This window comes from Melozone crissalis, unplaced genomic scaffold (genome assembly GCF_028551555.1).
Source record: "Melozone crissalis strain CALT ecotype California unplaced genomic scaffold, PUWL_Pcris_2 ptg000042l_1, whole genome shotgun sequence".
Classification (NCBI taxonomy): Eukaryota; Metazoa; Chordata; class Aves; order Passeriformes; family Passerellidae; genus Melozone; species Melozone crissalis.
The window spans coordinates 5,851,824-5,872,749 of record NW_026535820.1 but is presented as its reverse complement, the minus strand read 5'-3'; positions in this window follow the sequence as shown (position 1 = coordinate 5,872,749).

Sequence of the window (20,926 nt, the reverse complement as noted above, 5' to 3'; positions counted from 1 at the left end):
TGGGCTGCACTAATGTTGCAACACCCTGGGATTGTCAATTCCATGGTGATCTGATCTGTAAGGCTGCCATAGATAAGATATTCAGTTCCTGGGAAGTCCAGGCTTCCACACAGCCCATGCAAAAACCACTGACATCACTGAAAGCAAATTGTTTCCTTTAAATCCTTCATAGAGGTGAGATCTTAAAGCCAGTTTGTTTTAACTGGAAATCTGCAGCCAGATATGCTCTCAAACTGCTGAAGTCAGTGGGGTTTGTGCAACACAATATCATGCTGATTTCAGGGGAAGTTTCTCTTGGTCTACATTTCATTTTTATTGAGACAAAGATTGTATAAACTTTACCCATAGTGGTTAAAACCGAGCTCCTGTGAAGAATATCCATATTAACCTCACAAAACACCAAAGTTCCACTTAGGACGCTTTGTCAGAGGTAAGTGATGCATGAGTCCTCTGGTGACACTCTGCACAAGGGTCAGCTCATCCCACATAGCATTGATGAAGTGTGGTCCTGTATCCCTAAGTTTAACCTGGAACTGCAGATCCAGCTATCTCAGCAGATTCCTCAGATGCTGCCTCTGCAGCACGTTAAGAGTTTCCCACCAGTATTAAAACCATTGACCCAGCCCAGGTTGTTTTATTTCCTCATTTACCCAGGGAGAAAGACTCTTATATTTTTTTTTTTTTTGTGAAGGACGATGTATGACAAGTCTTACTGGGTCTTCTTCAATGTAAACAGGCAATAACTCTTAAGGTCAAACAAGTACAGATTCTCAGGAATGAATAATTAATAGGGATATACAAAATGTCAGAGCTCAAGTTTCTAGGATTTGCTGAAACACAGACAAATGGAAATCTGACAAAAACAAATTGTGTTTAATAACCCTTAAAGACATGATTCCTGAAGCATCCTGCAGTACTCAAGTCTCCCCCTGTCCAACTTCTTTCATCTTCATTTACACCTGACAAAGGCTAGTGAAAATAATGTTTGAACTTTAAGTAATAAAATCAGTTATAAAATCACTTACTTTATCACACATTAAATGCTTTTGCCCACTCTTCCTTCTTTTTAATCTTCCTGACTATTTTTAGCGACTGCACAGCACCACTCTCTGCCAAAGTAGCCCAATGCCACAGGGGTGGTGCCTGCAGGCACAAAAAAGAAGGACCTTTTTTGACCTCTGCTCTCCAAGGTGATGCTAAACCTTGTGACTACTGATGACACAACGCTGAGCCCCAGCTACCAAGCCAGAGACATGAGATAATTTATAGACTCTGGCTAATTCAGCTAGGTGGATTATAGTTGACTCAGAACCAAGGGCGGAGTGGGATCGCATTATGGGACATCAAAAACTGGTGTATAATTCTTGGCTTATGCCTCTTATGCCCATCTTTAAACCTGCTATGCCAGCCTGACATTTGGTATCAGTCCAACTTTATCATCAGTCCATAAAAACTGAGCTGCTTTTGAATTATGTCAATGCCGAATTTGTCCCAATGAAAGTGCAGAATCAGGCCATCTACTAATAATGAAACAAAGGGAGAACATTTCACTGTTGCTATTTATTCCACACTGACCTTCTGGAGATTTCTTGACCAGATTTATAGATCAACCCTCCAACTCAGAGCTCTAAAACCAGAATATCCCATGGAATTACATAGTTGCAGGCAGTGGGCAGTCAAACTGGATATGTCCAAAGTAAAACTAAGAAATATTGAGAAACAAATGTTCAGAAGGGAGATCACACATGTGAAGTCTTCTGCTTTCAGGAGAAAAAAGCCCCACACCACAAAGATGTCAAATGCTGTAAAAACTTACTCCTCAATATGTGTAATTTACCATGGAAGTGTATTTAGGCACATTTTGTACACACTGCATTCAAGGAAAAGGCATTTTGTCATGAACATCACTTAGCATATGCATGGGAAATACCTGCCATACTCATCAGTATTAACAAAAGAATGAATAATTACCCTAACACAGGATCATTAAGAACAGAGAAATATGCAGAACATTCGGAATATCTAAGATGTTTCTCAGCACATGACATTGACAGTTGATCACCTGAGCAAATTCCACAGCATTTATCCCATATTTTCAGCAAAGTGGTGTAAGTGACAGGTTCAAGCAGCACCCTGGATACCAAAATCTCCTCTTGCTGTGAGCAGACACAGTTGGTCAGTCAAACAGCCAGCCAGTCAATCGATCACATATACAGCCTATTTATATATATAGACAGAAGCAGCCTTAGACCTTGAACTGCAAAATTGGAGGCTCCCAGGCAGAAAGCTCAATGAATCCTTGGAGACTGAACAATGCATGGAGCAGTTATTGTGGTATTCATTGTCCAATGCCCCACTTCCACACCGTGGATTACAACTGCCCCTCAAAATGTCCCCAGAACTTATTTTGGTTTAAAGAGTAACCAAAAGTTGAGGAGACACATAAAGAAGACATAAAGGGTGATGTCTATGGGAAGAATAGTAACACTTGAGGAGAACCTGAGTAAGAGACACAGCTTAAGAGCTCCATCATGCTCTTTCAGGCAGACTATGTACTGCACAGATGAAGCAAAGGCTCAAGCCCATGATCAGCCACTGTGTCAGCATGTTCCTTGGTGCACTTTTGGTCTGTGCCCAGCAGCAGCAGCCTGCACTGCCTGGGCATGGCCCAGAGCACAGCACTTGCCAGGATGCATGCCCAGGTGGTGGGCTGGATATAGCCACCCCCGGTTTCAATGGGGACAAGAATTCAGGCATGTGGAAGAGAATGTATCATGTTGTGTGGCCTCACTGCCAGAAGCCTGTCCTGGACTATTTTTCAGCAGTAGCAAAGGCATGGCTGAGTCAAGCTTTTGCCAAAAGATGTGGGTTTTTTCCACATCATTCTGTTTGCCTTTGTATGTCAATATGGCATGAGCTCCCACGCTCTGCATCAGCTAGATGTGCAGTGGCAAGTCAGCTCTACCCTGCAGAGACTTCATACCTAATCTGGAGCCCCAGCAGAACCCTTATCCTCATTCTGTGACAGATCATTCCAGCAGTTTCTCATTAGCTCCTCTCAGATAGGTGACACTTTAGACCAGCATTTCATGTTCAGCAGTTACACAATTTTGAAGAAAAAAATATTTCTTCTCCCTTTTCTTGTTCAAGTCCTAGTTGCATGCCTTCTACACTTCTGTTAGAAAGCAAGGAATACAATATTTCCTCTTTTTCTGGTAATTCAAAATTACGTAGAAACTTGAGCTCCAAACTGAAAAATATTCATACTTGAGATAAATAACTAACATGTTTACTTTGCATGATAGATTACAACATTTTGTTTTGCCTAGCTTAGGTAATCTTTTTTTATGTTGTAGCTTGATTCATTATATTGACATCCAGATAAAGGAAATTAACATATTGGAATAACAGAACAGTAAAATTTTTCCATGCTGATTCCAGTGAATGTGCTTTTACACAGTTACATTCGTCAGAGGTCTTGCAAGGCTGCTCAGTTTCAGATATGGATAAAACCTTGTTTCCAGATGTCAATGCAATATAAAGAAACAAGGTTTAACTTAACCAAGTGACAAAAAGTGCCCAAGAAAAATAATCAACTTCACACCAAATCTTGAGGCTTTTACTATTTATAAATCTGGATATTATTACTTCCATAAATATCCAGTCCTAGTTAAGTTACTAGTCTCAGCAATATCCAATTACAAGTTCTACAATCTGTTACCTATTATTACTACTGAACATTTCACCTCACAGATTCACAGAATAGACTCTGATTTCTAAATTCATCTTTACCTTTCTAAAATGACTGTCACCACATTTATCATGGAAATGTCAGTGTCAAGGTTAGGAGCAGCCACATTATCACCCCAAAGGCAGGCAGGTTTTATATCCGTCTCTCCCAAACTATGAGGGCTTTAACAATGCTTAGAGGTGGAAAATATGGGATGAGTCTTGGATTTGAACCTTGCTCGGCCTGAGCCATGGGCTAGCAATCTATTTTGGGATTAGCCAATTTCCAGTTGAGCTGTGGGATGGTCTCAATCACCACCAGCCATGCCCTGGGGACATCAGCATTTCCAAGGCAGAGCCAGCCCTGGGCTGCTGAACCGAAGCTCCTCCCTGGTAGAGCTCAGGATTAGGAAGCCCTGGGGGTAAAGAGAGACACAGAAGATTTGAATATGAATGGGACCCACGGAGGGAGCAGCATCTGAAACCCAGCGTAGTTTCCCAAGTCAGGGCCCCTCTCTGCTACCTGGAGGAACAGGTGTGCATATAGGAAAGCATTCACAGCTTCATTGCTGCATAAAGAGATGAAGAAAGATCGTTTGCATTTGGCCCTGCAGACTAAACATGGCTTGTTTTCCTTCTTCTTGCCTATGACTTATACTGATTTATATTATCTGTTAGATAATATAATTTCAGTTTTTGCAAGACTTTTAACCCCACTTGGTTTTCAGCATAGCAAGTGAAACACCAAGGCTCAAGTGGTCCTACAGAAGCAGCGAACCTTAAAATCAAATTAAAATCCTGTCTAAGTACAGGATTGACAGTACTTTAACTAGTTATTATAACAGAAAACATCTCAGCTTAGTTGTTTAAAGCCCTTCAGGAGCTGGAAATGCCTGCTTCTTCATGAAAGAATTGTCTTCTGTTCACTAGCAGCAGTCTGGAAAGCTTCCAGACAGTAGCAAGAATTAGTGAGGAGGAAACATGTTATAAGAATGGGCCACAGATGTGAACGCTCACTTCCCCACTTTGGTGAGCTGATCAATTAAAGGTAGTTAGCAGTTTCCTGACTGGTGCTGTCTTGAACATCTGCAGGCCACAAATGCAGCTGCTTCCCATCTTCTCCACCCCATAGAACAACCAAGCTGCTGCTGCTGTCTCCTACAAAAATCAGTCATCAAAATGGTGTAATATCAACCACCTAAATCTGAACAGAGTATTTAGGAACCAGTATTAAACTGAAGTGTTGAAAAGATATTTGCCTAAAGCATCTTTAGTTGAATGTTTTGACAGCTACATTTTATATTGAAGTCACTCATTCACCATTGATATGCTAAACCAGAAGGAACATCGTCACCTGTAAGGGTGCAAGTAGACAGATGACCCAAAAGTGTTTGTTTAGGGGAGGCTGACGAACCACTTTTTAGTGGTACTATTAGAAGGAAATTATCAGTAAGCAGAAAAGCGTCTGAATCACACAGACACTTTTCACAGTTGCTGGAAGGCATTATACTACTGCTGCCTGTCTTCATAGTAATGTCAGCCCTATGTGTAAAGGGGGTAGTGAGAGATCTGTTTCCTGGCTCAAAGCACATACAGTACAATACCATATGCTCCCATCAGAAGGAACCGTGGGTGCTCACAACTAATCAAGATCAATCTCTCAATTAGGCAGATCACAGGGTTCAAACACAAAGGAGAAGTGGTAACTCCCAGCGATGCACTTATTCTCTTAGCCATGATGTTTCTGTGTTAGATTATTGCTGAAAGGCTTAGGTGGAGGAAAAATGTGTTTCAAGGAGGAGGTGTCACAATATGTCATTTATAAACAGCATTTCTCTTGCATGGAGTGCAGTTTATAATGCGTCCACGTGGACAGGTGCAGATACACGCAGGCGGCTTGGTCGGTGCTCTCAAAGGCTGGATCCAAGCCAGCTCTAGTCTCGAAGCTGTTTAGACACAAACCAGCAATATACACAGCCTGTCACCAGGCCTCACTGACTTGAGCACAGAGCAATGTTAACACACTTCTATAGACCAGAAATGACTCATGTCTGGCCAGATCCGAGGATGAGGAGACAAATCTTACATCCACATCCACTCTCAGGAGGGAGCACCCATAGATTCCCCTCAACCCCCTCAACTTGTTAAGGAAGATGACAACATCTGAGATACAGCCAATGAAAGAGGGTATTTTCAAACTCAGACAGAATTTAAAATGAAGTCTTTGCTGTAGGGATAAATATCTATATAAGTCTTATCTCCCTCTGAGGTGTGTGGACATAAATATCTATATACGTCTCAGCTCCCTTCGAGGTTTGTCTTGAATTTTTACAATGTTCATAGACATGCTGATAGAAAAAAAAAATATCAGTGTTGCATGTCTTTCAAGCATATGGCACTCCTTAGAGCCAACAAGGCTTTTGTATGAAAGATGAATATGAAATCAGGGCAAGATTTTAGTATACCAAAGTAAATTTCCCCCAACACTGTGTACAACAAATAAAAAGATAAAAGAAAAGTTGGAAAATCTGTAAGGTGATCAAGCTACCAGAGAGTTTAACTCAGGTCCACAGGCTACCTGAAAGAAAAGATACAAAACAAACGAACAAACAAACAAAAATCCTCCTTAGAGATCGCGCCAGTCAGCTGGCCAGAAAAAAATGCCAAAGCAACAGTGTACTGGTGCCATCTGGCTACTTCTCCTCCCTCCAATGGCTCCCTGCCATATTCCTGACCAGGATATTGGAAGAACCAGACACAGGCCACATCCAAAAAAATCCTCACAGGTTTTATACTGGGCCCAGTGGATGCTGGAACAGGTTTCTGGGAGTCAGTGTTATATAAATGTCAAGCAGTGTGAACATGCCTGAAAGAGCTAATAGCTGAGTACCAAACCTCACTACATTAAAGGCACACTGAGACTTGACAGCAGCAAAAGCAGCCCCTTATTGAAGAGACTTCAGGTTAACAGGCTGCAGCATGCTGGGTTTTCTCCTCTGTGGCTACTTTTCATTTCAAACTTCCCTTTCACACCCAAAATGGGACTCTCACCTTGAAGACGACAAGACCTGGGGTCACTTTGCCAGGAACTAATCTTTACCTTAGCTGAAGAAAACCAGGTTGTGATTATCAGACAGTTGTATTTATTTTGCTTGATATAAATGTAATCTAGGGATTGAAAGCAAAACACTACATATTCAGAAGATAATTCACAGTTTTAGATATCAACTGAAAATCAAAATATGCACCATTTGCAGTCAGCAACATTCGCGAACCACATGTATGGGGTATGTACAGCTGGTGTAGAATTTAATTTGAATGCTATTTATGTGCTATGCATGCTGCATATAAAGCAGACTGTCAACTGTTCACTTCCAAAAAAGGAAATAAAAGATACAAAAATTAAACCTGCAAATTCCAGAAACCTCGAGTTTCCAAAACAATAAGGTCAGTGTAAGGTTTAATTCATTTTTCATTTCACTGATTTTTTTGCCAGTTTAATAGAACCTTTTACTCTTTTGGTGTATTTCTCTAAAGCATAGTGCACTTTGTGATTGTTTATATGGGGTTGCAAATTCATAGCCCTCTGAGGCACAGGAATAACCCCTATTTAGTCAATATATATTTCTTGGATTTTTTCAGCTTCTAGTATTTTAATGCAAATAATTTATATCTTAAATAATTTTAGTGCTTTTAAAAGAGTGAGATTGCTAGATTTTTAAGAGAGAAATGTTATTTATTCAAACCGCATATATAGCACAGGCCTTTGCAGTGCTAGTGTCCTGGCACTGCTCTAATAAATTAACAAAACACAGTACCTCCAGTTACTGCAAATTTTACTCCATGCTCATTTGATCCCAAATAACACTACAGAAAACTGCACCCCACTATTTTACAAGCTGGCTTGAAATGACCTAAGATCTTTTACAATTCAATTTAATTTAAAAAAAAAGAAAAAGAAGAAGACAAAAACAACCTGAAAACCTTTTGTTTTCCCAGTCCCATTCTCTTTTATCCTCTCTACAATTATGAATGGGATTTAGCCCTATGAGGAGTCCATACCATGATCACCACTGCAGAACACAAGAAAATATATGGAAAGGCCTCTATTTAATCTAAAAAACATTGGAAAACCTCATTTAAAGACTTATAAAGGGAATAATAACAACAACAACAACAACAACATAGACTTTCGCAAAAATAAATTTTACTTGAGTCAGATGTATGGCATCTGTGACAGTAAATAAAATAAACCATGGCCATTTGATGACCCTGAAAGCAAATGGAATAGTGCAGTTTGTATCAATATGCCCAAACTCTTCTCTATCCAAAATGAGGTGGCCCATCCACAGTGCTTATTGAGAGTCATTGCCACCTGCCAAGAGATGCTAGACATTTGCTGCAAGAAACCCATTCCATGCAATGACCTCAGTGAGAAGGATGAAGGATCACTTTTTTTGTCTAAAACATGATAGATGACAAAATGGATCTTTTTTCGTCCATCCTTTGCAAAAGGCATTTTATTATCTGTCTAAGGTTGATTTTAAAGAATTTCTATTTTGGCATAAACACAAAATATATGCTTGTAGCCCAAAACCCATAATTACTTCCTCAAGCAATTACTGAATCTTGGTGTTTCATTTCCCTGAACTATTCTAAGTGAACATAAATTTGGTAAATCTCCATAGGAATTCACACTCATTGGGGAAGACAGCTAGCAGAATAAAGTCTGTTCTTCAGAAGAGCAGACTTCAATTTGTTCCGATATCTTACAGGTAGGATCCCATGGGTGGGATCCCTCTGAAGGCTAAAGCAGCTCAGAAAGGTAGCAGGTCTTTAAGGGCAGCATCCTCTGAGAACAATGCTTCACACCAATATTCAGGGGGGAAAAAAAGGTAGGTGTATTAGGATACATGCTTGGCTAAACAGGGAACGTATCACAGAGCTCCAGAGCATAAAGGCAGTATATGAGAGGTGGAATCTAGGACAGACTACAAAGGAGAAATGTATAAATGTTGCCTGGACATGTCAGGATGATGTTAGGAAAGCCAAAGCTCCCTTAAATTTGGCCTTCCTGAGGGATGTGAAGGCAACCAGAAGTTGCCCTGCCATTGTGTTATAGTAATAAAAGGTTGAACAAGGAAAATATGAGTCTATTTCTGAATGAAGTAGGCGATCTCATGTCAGTGGACACACAAAAGGGGCTGTTTCAACCTCCCCAAAGGAACAAAGTCTTCAGGAACCTCAGGCCTATTCAACAAGTGAGAAAAGCAAGAACAAGGAAGACTCACTCTTGGTGAAGGAGGAACAGGTTAGGGAACACTTAAACAAATTAAACAGACACTATGAGTCCTGCAAGAACCAGCTGATTTCATCACAAGGTCACTCTTGATTATCTTTGCAAGGTCTTGTAATGTAGGTGAAGTTCCAGCAGAATGGAAGAAAGGAACTGTCACTCTTATCTTCAAGGAGGGCAAGGCAAAGGGCTGGGGAACTACAGGCTGGTCAATCTCACCTCAGTCACTGAGAAGATGATGAAAATCTGCCTGGAAGCCATTTTCAAAGAAAGTAATTGGAAGCCATAAGTATAGAGTTATGAAGGGGAAATCATGTTTAACCAGCGTGATGGCCTTCCAGAATGAGACAGCTGGCTGATGGATGAGGGAAGAGAAGTTGCTGTTGTCTACCTTGATTTTAGTAAAGCTTTTCACATTGTCTCATTGTCATCATCATAGACCAACTGATAAACTAAAAGTTAGGAAAGTGGAAAGTGAGATGAATTGGAAATTGAGTAAATAACTGGGGCCAAAGAGTTACGATTGGCAGCATAAATTTCATTTGTGGTCAAATTATTGTCGGTATACCACAGGCACACTGGTGCCAATACTGTTTAGCCTCACTACTGACCTGGACACTGGAAGACAGTGCACTCATCAGGTTCACAGATGACAAAAAACTGTGAGGTATGTCTTGTACATCAGTTTTACCATTCAGAGGGACCTAGACAGGCTGGAAAATTGAGCAGAGAGGAAAATGTTGAAGTTCAACAAGGAGAAACGCAAATTCTTGTACCTAGGAAGGAATAACCCCAGGGACTAGCACATGCTGGGGACAACCATCAGGAAAGCAACTCTGTAAAGAAGGATCTTGGGGTCCTCAGACAGCAAACTGAGTAGGAGTCACCTGTGAAGCAAAACCAGCCAACATTATCCTGGACTACATTAGAAAAATGTTGACAGTAGGTGGAGGGAGCTGATCTTTCTCCTCCATTGAACATGGGTGAGACACGTGTAGTAATTTGTCCAGATCTAAGCTCCCCAATAGAAGAGGAGATTAACTTACTGGAGTGAATCCAGTGCAGGGCCAACAAAGATGATCAAGGGTCTAGAGCATCTCTTGTGTGAGGAGAAACGGAAAGAGCTAGGGCTGCCAGTCTGGAGAAGAGGAGGCTCAGGGGAGTTCTTATCAACATTTATAAATATCTGATGGGGAAAAAAACACAACAAACAAAAAAAAACCCCAAAAAACAAAGAGAGAGCCAGACTCATTTCAGCAACAGCCACAGATAGGGCAAGAGGCAATGGTTAGAAATTGAAAACATGAAACTCCATCTAAACACAAAGAAAGCTCACACATTTTTTTACTGTGAGGCTAGTCAAAGATTGAAATAATTTGCCCAGAGAGGTTGTGGAGTTTCTACCTGTGAGGCTACTCAGAAGGCAACTGGTAATGGTTATATTACCAGTTATATCCTATAACAGACCCTGCTTGAGCAGGGAGTTTGGCCCTGATGACCTCCAGAGGTCACTTTCAGCCTCAACCATTGTCTGATTTGCAAGTTTCAATAGCTAGCAACAGACACTGAATACAGTTAATTTAGAAGTTGTGTAAAATGTTAATGGTGAAGATAATTAGATTTTTTTTAAATTTCCAGTTACTCTGATACCTTCTCAGCAGCTGAAACCTCTGAATTCAGTGAAAATGTAAGCTTGAAAAAGCTGCTTCAGATCACACAGGAATTATGTTATTTCTAACAAGTACAGAAAAGGAAATCTGCAGTCTATGTCATGCAAATTTAGACCAAAGTGTACAGCTTCAGAAATAAATGTAAGGCTGCTTCTCTTTCCTTCTTGAACTAAACCTGTTCTAGAATCCTCATAGACTAACATAGATTAAATTATGATAATAGTGTTTTCTGCTTTTAAACTCTGTGAGCAGCTGAACACCAGTTCTCTGGTCTGCAATGCATATTTAAGTATAACTTGCAGCATATTTAAAGTGCACATGCAAATCCCTGTAGATTTAGCAGGTGCATTTAAATGAATATGAATTCCCTGACACGATGTAGATGAGGGTTACATTGCAAGACATTTTGTGTAAAAGAATTTCAAGAGTTGACAAAGAAGCTTACTCTATTCTACAGTCTGTAAAATACAGGAAAAGTATTTCTATAGCTTGTAAAATACTGTAAAAGTTCAAGATTACTAAAACCATGGTAATATCCTGCCCACATCATCTTGAACAAAACTGATGAGTTGATTGTAACTCTGTCAGTTTGACAAAGAAAAAGGGATGGTTTTATTAAGGGAAAAAATGGCCAGAGAGCTGAACACTGTTCCAAGTGCAATTGAGGGTCTACTGTAATCTTTGGATACATAAACAAGGAATATCAAGCAGAGGAAAATAACCTGGTATTCAGGCTCAGCATTCAAACAGCCAGCCAATGATTGATCCCCCCGAAGGAGTGCAGTGGGAGCACAGACTTCAGTTGTGCTGCTCCTCCTCAAGGAAGCAGCTAACAATACAGAAAGAGTTCAGCAACTAACCAGAAGACTCCCTGAGGTGTGTTTTATTATGATAAACTGAAGGGTTTGACTTTAACAAGTGGGAAGTTGACAACTCAATTAACATTAATAAGAATAGTCTTCAATCTGGCCAAGAGAAATGCAATAGTGCAATGCTAAGGAACTGAAACTAACCAGGTTCAAACCAGGAGAAAGTGACATATTTTAAAAAGGGAGAACAGCTATCATTGGAGCAATTTCTCTAAGGTTAGCCTGCATTAACAGAGAAATTGAAACATAAGGGCTTTCTTTTCCACAGACATGATCTAGTTGAAACAAATTAATTCACTGCAGTCTTATGCATTGCACAGGAGGTCCAATTAAATGCTTGCAGTGGTTCCTTTGAGCTTTTTAACCATAATCTGTAGTTTGTGATTCTCCTGCCCTCCCCAAGACTGTCATATGCATGTTAATGCTGCTCACACAAGTGCACATGCCTGCCACAGCTACAGGAGGATGAATTGCACACTCCCTCCATGGCACTGTAGCCCACATGTTTTATGTTTCAGCATTTGACTTTGGCCCAAAGAAAGAGAGAACAGCTGTTGTTTAGGCTCATTAAGAGCCAAGGAGCCCAACAGAGGTCTGTTCCACGCACTGCCTGTGCGAGAGCGGATCGGTACGGCGCTACGGGAGCACAACCCAACAGTTGCTTCCAAAAGCCATGTGCCAGCACCATCTACAACACACTTCCCCACACCTTCCCTTAGACAGCACACACCATCCCCATCTTCATCACTGTCCTAGGGTTAACACAGCAGAGACCTTCAAATACTTGCAAATGAGCTAGCAACTTACATAGCAGAATTGATGCTGAATTAGAGTTGCATATTTGTAGTTTCAAACTCTGGGTCTACCCTGACACAGCCTTTTCCTGACTGTGCTGTATTTTGGGACTCGGTCAACTCTACCTGCTGGTCATTGCCTGAAAATGTCTGGTGCAAAACAATTGACTTAATGCCTCTTGTCTGCTCTCCTCTTGGCAGAGCATGTGTCCATCTGGATTTACAACCTCCCATGACCACCAGGCTACCTCTCATGACACAACCAATATCCTCACATATACACAGACTGTTTTTATCAAGTGGTGGCAGCTCCTAGGGCATTCTGGTTTGGCTTATCTCCCTCTTTTATTTTCTCAAGTATCATTCTCCCTTGGTTTATAGCAGATTTTTCTGTGTTGTTCTTGCAAGTAAAATCTACGGTTGTATTAGCCCTGTTTCATTGCCACTATTCTGTAATAGAAATACTAAACATGGTAATAAAATGGCTGTGTAGCCCTTTTTTACCAATAGGTATTTATTACTTGAGTGATAGTTCACAACAAATGGACTGAAGAAGAAGAATGCTCACCTAAACCTGCACTTTACCACAAACTGATAAAGCCATGTCCACATAGCTGAGACTGAGACTCTAAAATGTGCCTTCTGTTCCAGACACACCAGCAAAAATTACCTGAAATACCAAAATCTCCTGTTTAGTTGTAGCAACTGTCTCAAAAATGGGAGAACAGAGAGGCTTCTCAAACACTTCAGTGAATAATCTGTGTCAAGTTTGATATAAAGGGATAAATCTCTGCACCAGCTGTGTCACCTGTGGGGATAGCCTTTATGTCCTTTTGCTTTAATTAGTCTTTATGTTTTGCAGAAATTCCTTAACTGTTTGAACACTCAAAATTTCTTGGCAGCCATTAAAATATCCCTCTCATCTTTCTCCTGTATTTTCCAGTTCCAAGATTATTTCTTCGGATGTGTTTTCTTCTATTTTGATAAACCTTTTTCTGTAACTGCTGAAGAATCACAATACAGGCTGAAATAAAATCCTGTGAAATTGTGAATTAAATATTGTGAATATTGTGAAATAAAATCCTTCCTGTTTTGGTCCCTTCCTTCAACTGACAATAATTTTTGTAAATAAACTGTTCTGACTACCCTATGCTAATATCCTTCCTTTTTTCTTCCAGGGTTTCATTCCAGCAGCAGTTCTGGCAGCTGTTGTCCACCTTCCATTTGAAATTGGATTGATTTCTGTTTTCCTGACAGCATAACATAAACATGATCTAGCACTAGACTTTGTTACACTGCATTTCTATTAACTACTGAACCTCAGTCAGGTTTGTATTCAAACTGCAGCATCACTGATTTGGAGCTGAAAGAACAATTTCTGTAATCCCAAAGTAGAAGCTGCCAGATCCTTCTAAGTGATGACAGTAAGCGATGCATGGTCAGTCCCTGATTATCATTGATTGCGAAGGTAAAAAACAAAAATCCAAGGGCTGAAACCAATTACATTGAGTCTCTGTTTGTACCTAAGTTTGCTGACCCTCTGTACTCTCTGGTTTGTCCAGTTCAGTAGAACAAAGTTTCCTTCATCATTTCACATCTTGAGGAAGTTGTGCAAGCTTCACTTGTCAGCTGAGATTATCCCAGTGATGAAGGTTCAGCTTTTGGGCTATATCTGCACTCTCAAGTAAAGGGAGTGGGAGTCCCTAGTCCCCCAGATAAAGTGGCACAGACTGATGGATACCCACACTGCTAAGGCCAAACCCACCTTCAACAGGATGGCTTCACCCAGAGCCCTGAGCACTTGGCCTCTGTCTCCTCTACCCCCTGGTAGCCCTAAAATGTAATTGCTACTTTGTGTTTATTTTGCCAGTTTACAAAACCTAAAATAATATGAGAGATGCAGTATAGGCATCACGCACAGCATGTGCACCATCACACTAAGAAAAAACCAGAGCATGCTGGCAGGTTTGGCATCTGGAAAGACAAAGCCTTCCAGGATGGCCTGAGATGGCTATCCAGCATGAAAGGAACCAAAGCTGTTTGCAGGCCATATTACCCTGTGGGCATGTCCTGGCAGGAGCTGCTATGGGACCCTTAGAACCACAGCTGTTTGCAGGCCATATTACCCTGTGGGCATGTCCTGGCAGGAGCTGCTATGGGACCCTTAGAACCACAGATTAGTTTGGGTCAGAAGAGACCTCTAAAAATCAGCTGATCAAAACCTCTCTGCCTCGAACAGGGACATCTTTAATTGGATCAAATTGCTCAAAAGCTCATTGAATCTAGCCTTAAACATTTCCAGAGGCACCCACAAAAGTTCTGGGAAACCAGTTCCAATGTCTCATCACACTGTTCACAAAAATTCTTCCTTATGTCCGATCTAAATCTACCCTCTTTAAGTTTCAACCTGCTGGACACACTTCTTGTGATACAGCCCGGGCTACAGCTGACTTGGACTGCAAGTGCTCTTTTTTGAGTCCTGTCCACCAGGACTCCCAAGTCCAACTCCACAGGGTGGTTCTCAATCTGTTAATTCCTCAATCTGCACTGAGATTCCAGATTGTCCTGACCCAGGTGCAAAAACTTGCATTTGGCATTGTTGAACTTCATGAGGCTCACATGGGCCCACACCTCAAGCCTGTCTCTTCCCAAACTGGTTTGGAAGTGACTATCTGGAATGGTTGACAGCAGAAGCAGGATGTGCACTAACAACTATACTGTGTACACAGCTCAGGCTCAATGCCTGCCTTTTCTTTCCCTTTTCCTGGAAGCATGGTTGGCCTGCTAAATATCTAGTGAACATATCTCTTGTATCTTACATGTATTAACATCTTTACATTACAAAATAATTGGGGGGGGGAACCCAAAACAAAAAGGTACTTTATTTATAGTAATATATGTGAAAGCTCTTTAGGTTCTGTGATCTATCATTTTCAAATCATCTTTGAGAACGATGTAGTAGGTGCCCCCTCAGGCTGTCTGCAGCCACTAGGATTTCCCATCTGGCCCACCATCTTTCCTGCAGCAGACGGAGACCAGATGTTTGAGGAATTAAATTCACTTGGACAGCTGAACTCCAGCATGAGAGTCTTCAGAGCCCAGCTCAGAGAGAAGCACACCACCACTGTGCCCATGAAGGCTGGGGTGAGGACAGGAGGGCTGATAGCATTGTTTTTGCCCATGCCCAGGTTTGTATGTCAGCATCCAGTCTGAAATCTTAAATGTGCTCCTTTATTTCTGATTTGACTTCCGGGCACACAAGAAAGTTATCCTGAGTGCAAATCACAATAACCCCTTGAGTGCCACCTGGTCCTGGTTGAAGATCCTGATCCCAAACTGCATCTCTATGCAGTTACTTAGTATTGATATAGGATGAGGGTCTGTAGCTACAGCCTGTAAACAGAATTGAAAAGATTCAAATGTTTCAATGTGTATTCTATACAATATATTTTACTTTACAGCCTATTTGCCTCCTGCTAAGTAGTTGCCCATTTAAGGTTTTAGGATTTTTGCAGCTGCTATTGCTGCTGCTGCTGCTGTTTTTGTCAAATTATCTTTGAGCTCAACACACATCCCTCCTCTGCTCAGTTTTTGTGTGGTCTGACTTGTCTCCAAAGGAAGAGTCCTAGTCAGGCTCCTCTCCCTGCTGATGAAAAGCCACTAACACACTTAAGGGCTTCAAAAGCAGACGTGATTTATAAGGTTTGGTGATGTCTCTCCCTTTCTCCTGCCACCTACTGCCTGCAGATATAGAGTTTAACCTTCTGCAGCTGCACTGGGAAGAGTTTCAGCTCTTAACCAGTTTTCTGCCTGACCCAAGATCCTGAGTTTGCCAAGGCTGCCAAAATCCATGTCATAACCATGTAACAGGGGGCTGGCAGAACTCTGCTCCTCTCATGGCTTATGTCCAACTGCTTCTCATTCCATGCAACCACTGTGCAGGACAGCCACAGGCTACCACAGGCTTGTGCCAGAGCTCTTAGAGACATACTCCCTTTGTGAAGAGTGTGGGTTTTGGATGGAGTGCTTTGTGTACACACAGGAGGGCAGGGCAAAACAGGTTAAAAGGCTCAGAAATATTCACAAAACAAAGGATGAGGCAGGTGTGATGTGTCTAACAGCCCTTTGTAAACAAGTCCTGTCTGGGGTGAACCTCTTGATGAATGAACCCAGCAAATGCAAGGCAGAGTTTCTTGGACTCCTGGATTGCAGGATTTCTACCCACACAGCAAAGTGCAGCCATGTCTCCTGCTGAAGGCCCCCAGATAAGGATGTTGAACATGGACACCCTTGGTCCATCCTAGAACCAATTTGATAATGGACAGATCACAAATGCAATAAATTGCACTTCATGTGGAGGAAATGCTGTCAGAGCTTTAACTGAATGACATCAAGACTAAGAAAGTTTACTAGAAAGGTTCAGGAAATGTACTTTAGGGTAAAAAATAAAGTGGCTTAGTGTAAGATTCTGATGTGCTTCCCCCAGGGTCATTTGCACATCCCACAGCCTTACACCCTGGGATTGTACCAGTGCCATCAAGTTCAGCCTCTGGCACCAGCTGAACAAGCACTGTTTGTGCCAGTTTCCTGGTGGGAGTGATTGATGAGAGCTGGTTGAGCTTGCTCTGTCCAGAGCAGGTGTGGAGCAAATTTGCCCTGACTCAGTCAATTAACTTTATCAGAGAATCAGAATCAACAGCGTGAATATGATAACAATGTGTTGCAGGGTCCATGCTTCTCACTGTGCTTGCTCTCATGCTGATGGAATAATTCTGAGTTTATGGCCAAAAATGGGGCCCAAGTCTCATAATGTGTGAGCACTTGGGTCCAGATTCATCCCATGCATGAGCTTCTGCTATTACACTGGATAATCCCTGCAAAACTTCCTATGACCACAGCTAAGAGAGGAAGGCAGGGAATCTCCCACAACCTATTTGGGAGTCTAAAGAAATGTGTCTCAGGGAACTTCTGGCTGTTCAAGCACACACCTCTCCAAGTCTGATGGCCAGTCAGACTGCCATAAGGCTGACCTCAGTTATGTCTCAGAAAAACTGCATGCCATTCTTCACTAAAATCTTTATTTCAGGATTACAGACAAGAACTTAGGAACCAACCACTACATTAATGGTGGGCTTCTTTCCTGTGCTAACAAGGCTGATGTTTTGTGTAGCTGTGTGCAGGGTCAGGGATGTGAAAAGGCTCCATGCCCTTTCCCTGGCAGTCTCCCAGCTCACAAGTTCCCAGAAGTAACCTTACATGTTTTGTAGATCAGATGCATCTAATCTTGCCTCCAGCCTTGCCACTTCTTTTCATGCCCATTTAAACTCAAATAAATCTGTTGCCCAAGCAGTTACCAGTGAGAGAAATGGGACAATTATGAAGTAAATCAGTTTGAAATATGTTCAGATCTCCATGCAAATGTGCCTTTGCACAACTGATTGTCACCTTGGTGGATTCAGCCTGCAGGTGCATGGAACTCCTTGCCTCCAGCAGTCCTCTTCTGGAATAATCAAATTACTCTGCAAAGGAAGCACTGGTAAGTCTCTGTGACAGCCTAAGACAGGACTAAGGATGCTAAAAGCTTTTGTCAGACCTCAACCATTCTCTGGTCACTCAACCTTACCCTCAGAAAGGAAGTTGTGTGTAAGCTTAGTGGTACCTGGACTGTTCTTGGCAACTGAGGCTATGTTGTAAAATACTCTGAAAGACAAAGTTCTTCACAAAACTGAACTTTATGGGGTTTTTTTCTCCATGGATAGTATATGGCCTCTGTCTTTACCCCACCTTGGTATCTGGGTCAGCTCTTCAGTGGGTGTGCTATGCCTGGGTTTGGATACAGGACTAACTGAGCAGCACCAAGGCTGCCCCAGATGTCAGAACTCAGCAGCTGGACCTCTCAGGAGCTCAGCAGGGTCCATACCTCACCTGCTGATGCTTCCCTGACTTTTCTTCCCTGGTCCTTGAGGATGCAGGGAAGTAGACTCCTTTAGCTTGCACCAGCAGGCCTCTGCCCACACGGTCAGCAAAGTGCTGGGACCATAGCTGGCAGCATTCTGCTCTCTGGATGGAAAAATAAGTTCAAATCCCATTGCAATGGTTTGGCTCAAAAATATTGTGAGTGTCACAGTGATAATCAGAGCTAGGCACTGTTACAAGGAGCTTTCCTGTTGGTCGTGATCATTGTTGTCATTAAAGGATCCTGTCACTTTTAAAAAGAAGCAAGGCCATATGGTATATGAAGCAAACAGCCAACCACCCAAAAGTAAGGAAGCAAGAGAAAGAAAAAAATGTAAAAAAGAAAAAGACAGAAAGAGAAAGACAGAGAGAAAGCCAGGAAGCCAGGCAGGCAATGAGAAAGAGAGGAAAAAGAGAAAGATGAAGGGGGGAGAGAGAGAGAGAGGAGAGTGAGAAGAAAAGAAATTAAGAAAGAAAGAAAGAAAGAAAGAAAGAAAGAAAGAAAGAAAGAGAGAGAGAGAGAGAAAGAAAGAAAGAAAGAAAGAAAGAAAGAAAGAAAGAAAGAAAGAAAGAAAGAAAGAAAAGATAAAAGCAATGTTACTTCCCGCTTTTTATTACAAGCTGTTTCCCCAGAGCCAGTCTGTAGTCAGAACTGTATTGTACTTCAGTGAAGGCAAAGAGAAATACCACCCAGCAGAAAAAAATGTGATCTAAAAATGGGAAAAGTTCTCCTACCTTGTATTATGTGCAATTCCAGGCACTGTAACAGTGAAACATGAGCTGATATCTCTGTTTCTCTGAACATGCTATGTTTTAGAGGATGTTACTCTCAGAGCTTCTAAACTTTGTGACATAAACAGCAAACCTAATTCTGAAAAAAGCACCTACCACACCTGATTACCATAACCAGGATCACACACCTTTAAATCAAAAGTCAGTTGAGTTGGAAAAGGTTTAAGTTTTTTCAATAAATTACTTTTTATAATGACTATAAAAGTTATATAGTACACAGAGGCTGGCTAGAGGTAGATACTTTACTGTAGCTGAATTGCTGGGAATACTTGCTGAGACATAAAGCTGACAATCAGACATCTGAGTGTGTTTGAAAAACATCATCTACCAAAAGATTAAAGTATGAATTTAGCAAAGTAATCCAGGAAGGAAAACCTTTGTTCTTTCTTGTTACTTATCATGGCAACTAAAGGGATATAATGAGAAATGAGCTTATACTTTTCTTCAGAAATACTTGAAATATAGGAGGAGTTTGAGAACAAAATTATTTTTCACTGTTAAGTATAAGGATTTTGACTCTTACTGAACTGTATTTCAACACATTTTGTTATTTCTTGCCCATGATAACTCATTAAACATATAAAATTGCCTTATTTATAGAGTATAAGAGCACTGCAAGTCATAGTGCCTCCATTTTTCAATGTAGCAACGACCTAGATGTGTATAGATTTTAAATGATCTTTTAATTACAGGGGGAAGAAGGGAATTGCTAGAAATAAAAGAGATTTGTTATTCTACAAAGAAGGGGGGGAAAGGAGTGATGATTCTAAATTTTAAAAAGTACTAATTGCAATTTTTATGAAAAAGAAAGCCCAGTTAGGAAAAACAACCTTGTAGTTAGGATTGTTGAGAGAATGTCATAGGGAAGGTTGAGGGAGAGAAAACTAAGGATGTGAAACTGAGCATATCCTTCTGATGTGCAGCACGGAGAAGAAAGGGAATTAACTAATGGATGTTTCCAAAATACTGACAGTATTTTAATGTTCCTGGAGAATTAGTGAGCTCTAAGATATCTGAAAAGAAAGAGGAGAAGGTTACTGATCTTTTAAAATGGCAAGGGAAGAGGAAGAGAAAGAGTGAACCTGTCATCTACCATCTGGTAAGCCTAACTTCACTCTGCAGTAATATAGTGGAAAAAATATTAAAAGGTAAAAATCTTAAGCACTTAGGGGAGAATGTATCCACAACCAGTAAACAGCATGGATTTATAAGGAATGGAAAGAAGGCACGCAAAAGTATTTTTTTCTTCCTATAATTGCAAAGTGGTGACTGAAGGGAATACAGTAGGTGTAATATACATGCCTACTAACATATAGATTTGTATGTATGGGCTTCAGTAAATTCAATAGGATCTAGCAGTGTGACCAAAAAAAAATCCAGTGCAATTTTTGGGCTTCTAACAGAGAGACATGGTGTCACATACCCGGGAAGTGATAGATGCCTCTCTCAGTGTACAATACTGATGAGACAGCATCTCCACTACTGCTTTCAGATTTAAGTACTTTCAGTACCAATAAAAGTGAACTGGATGGAGTTCAAGAAGCATGGAAGGAAAAGCAAAAGCCTATAGAAAGTGTTTGGTGATGAAATATTAACTGCAAATAGACATCTATAGCCTAGTCAGACAAGGGTGGGAAGAATAAGCTCAGTGCCACATTCCTTACAGTGGAAGGTTTTCAAAGGAAATAGGGTCAAGACTGAAAGGGAAAGCCAGACAGGGAGTAAATATCAATATTAACTGTACATGGCCAGAGCTCTGGCCCCCGCTTCTGCTGAGGCTCAGGCAGGCATTTATTGGGGTGCAGAAGTGCTCGTGAATGG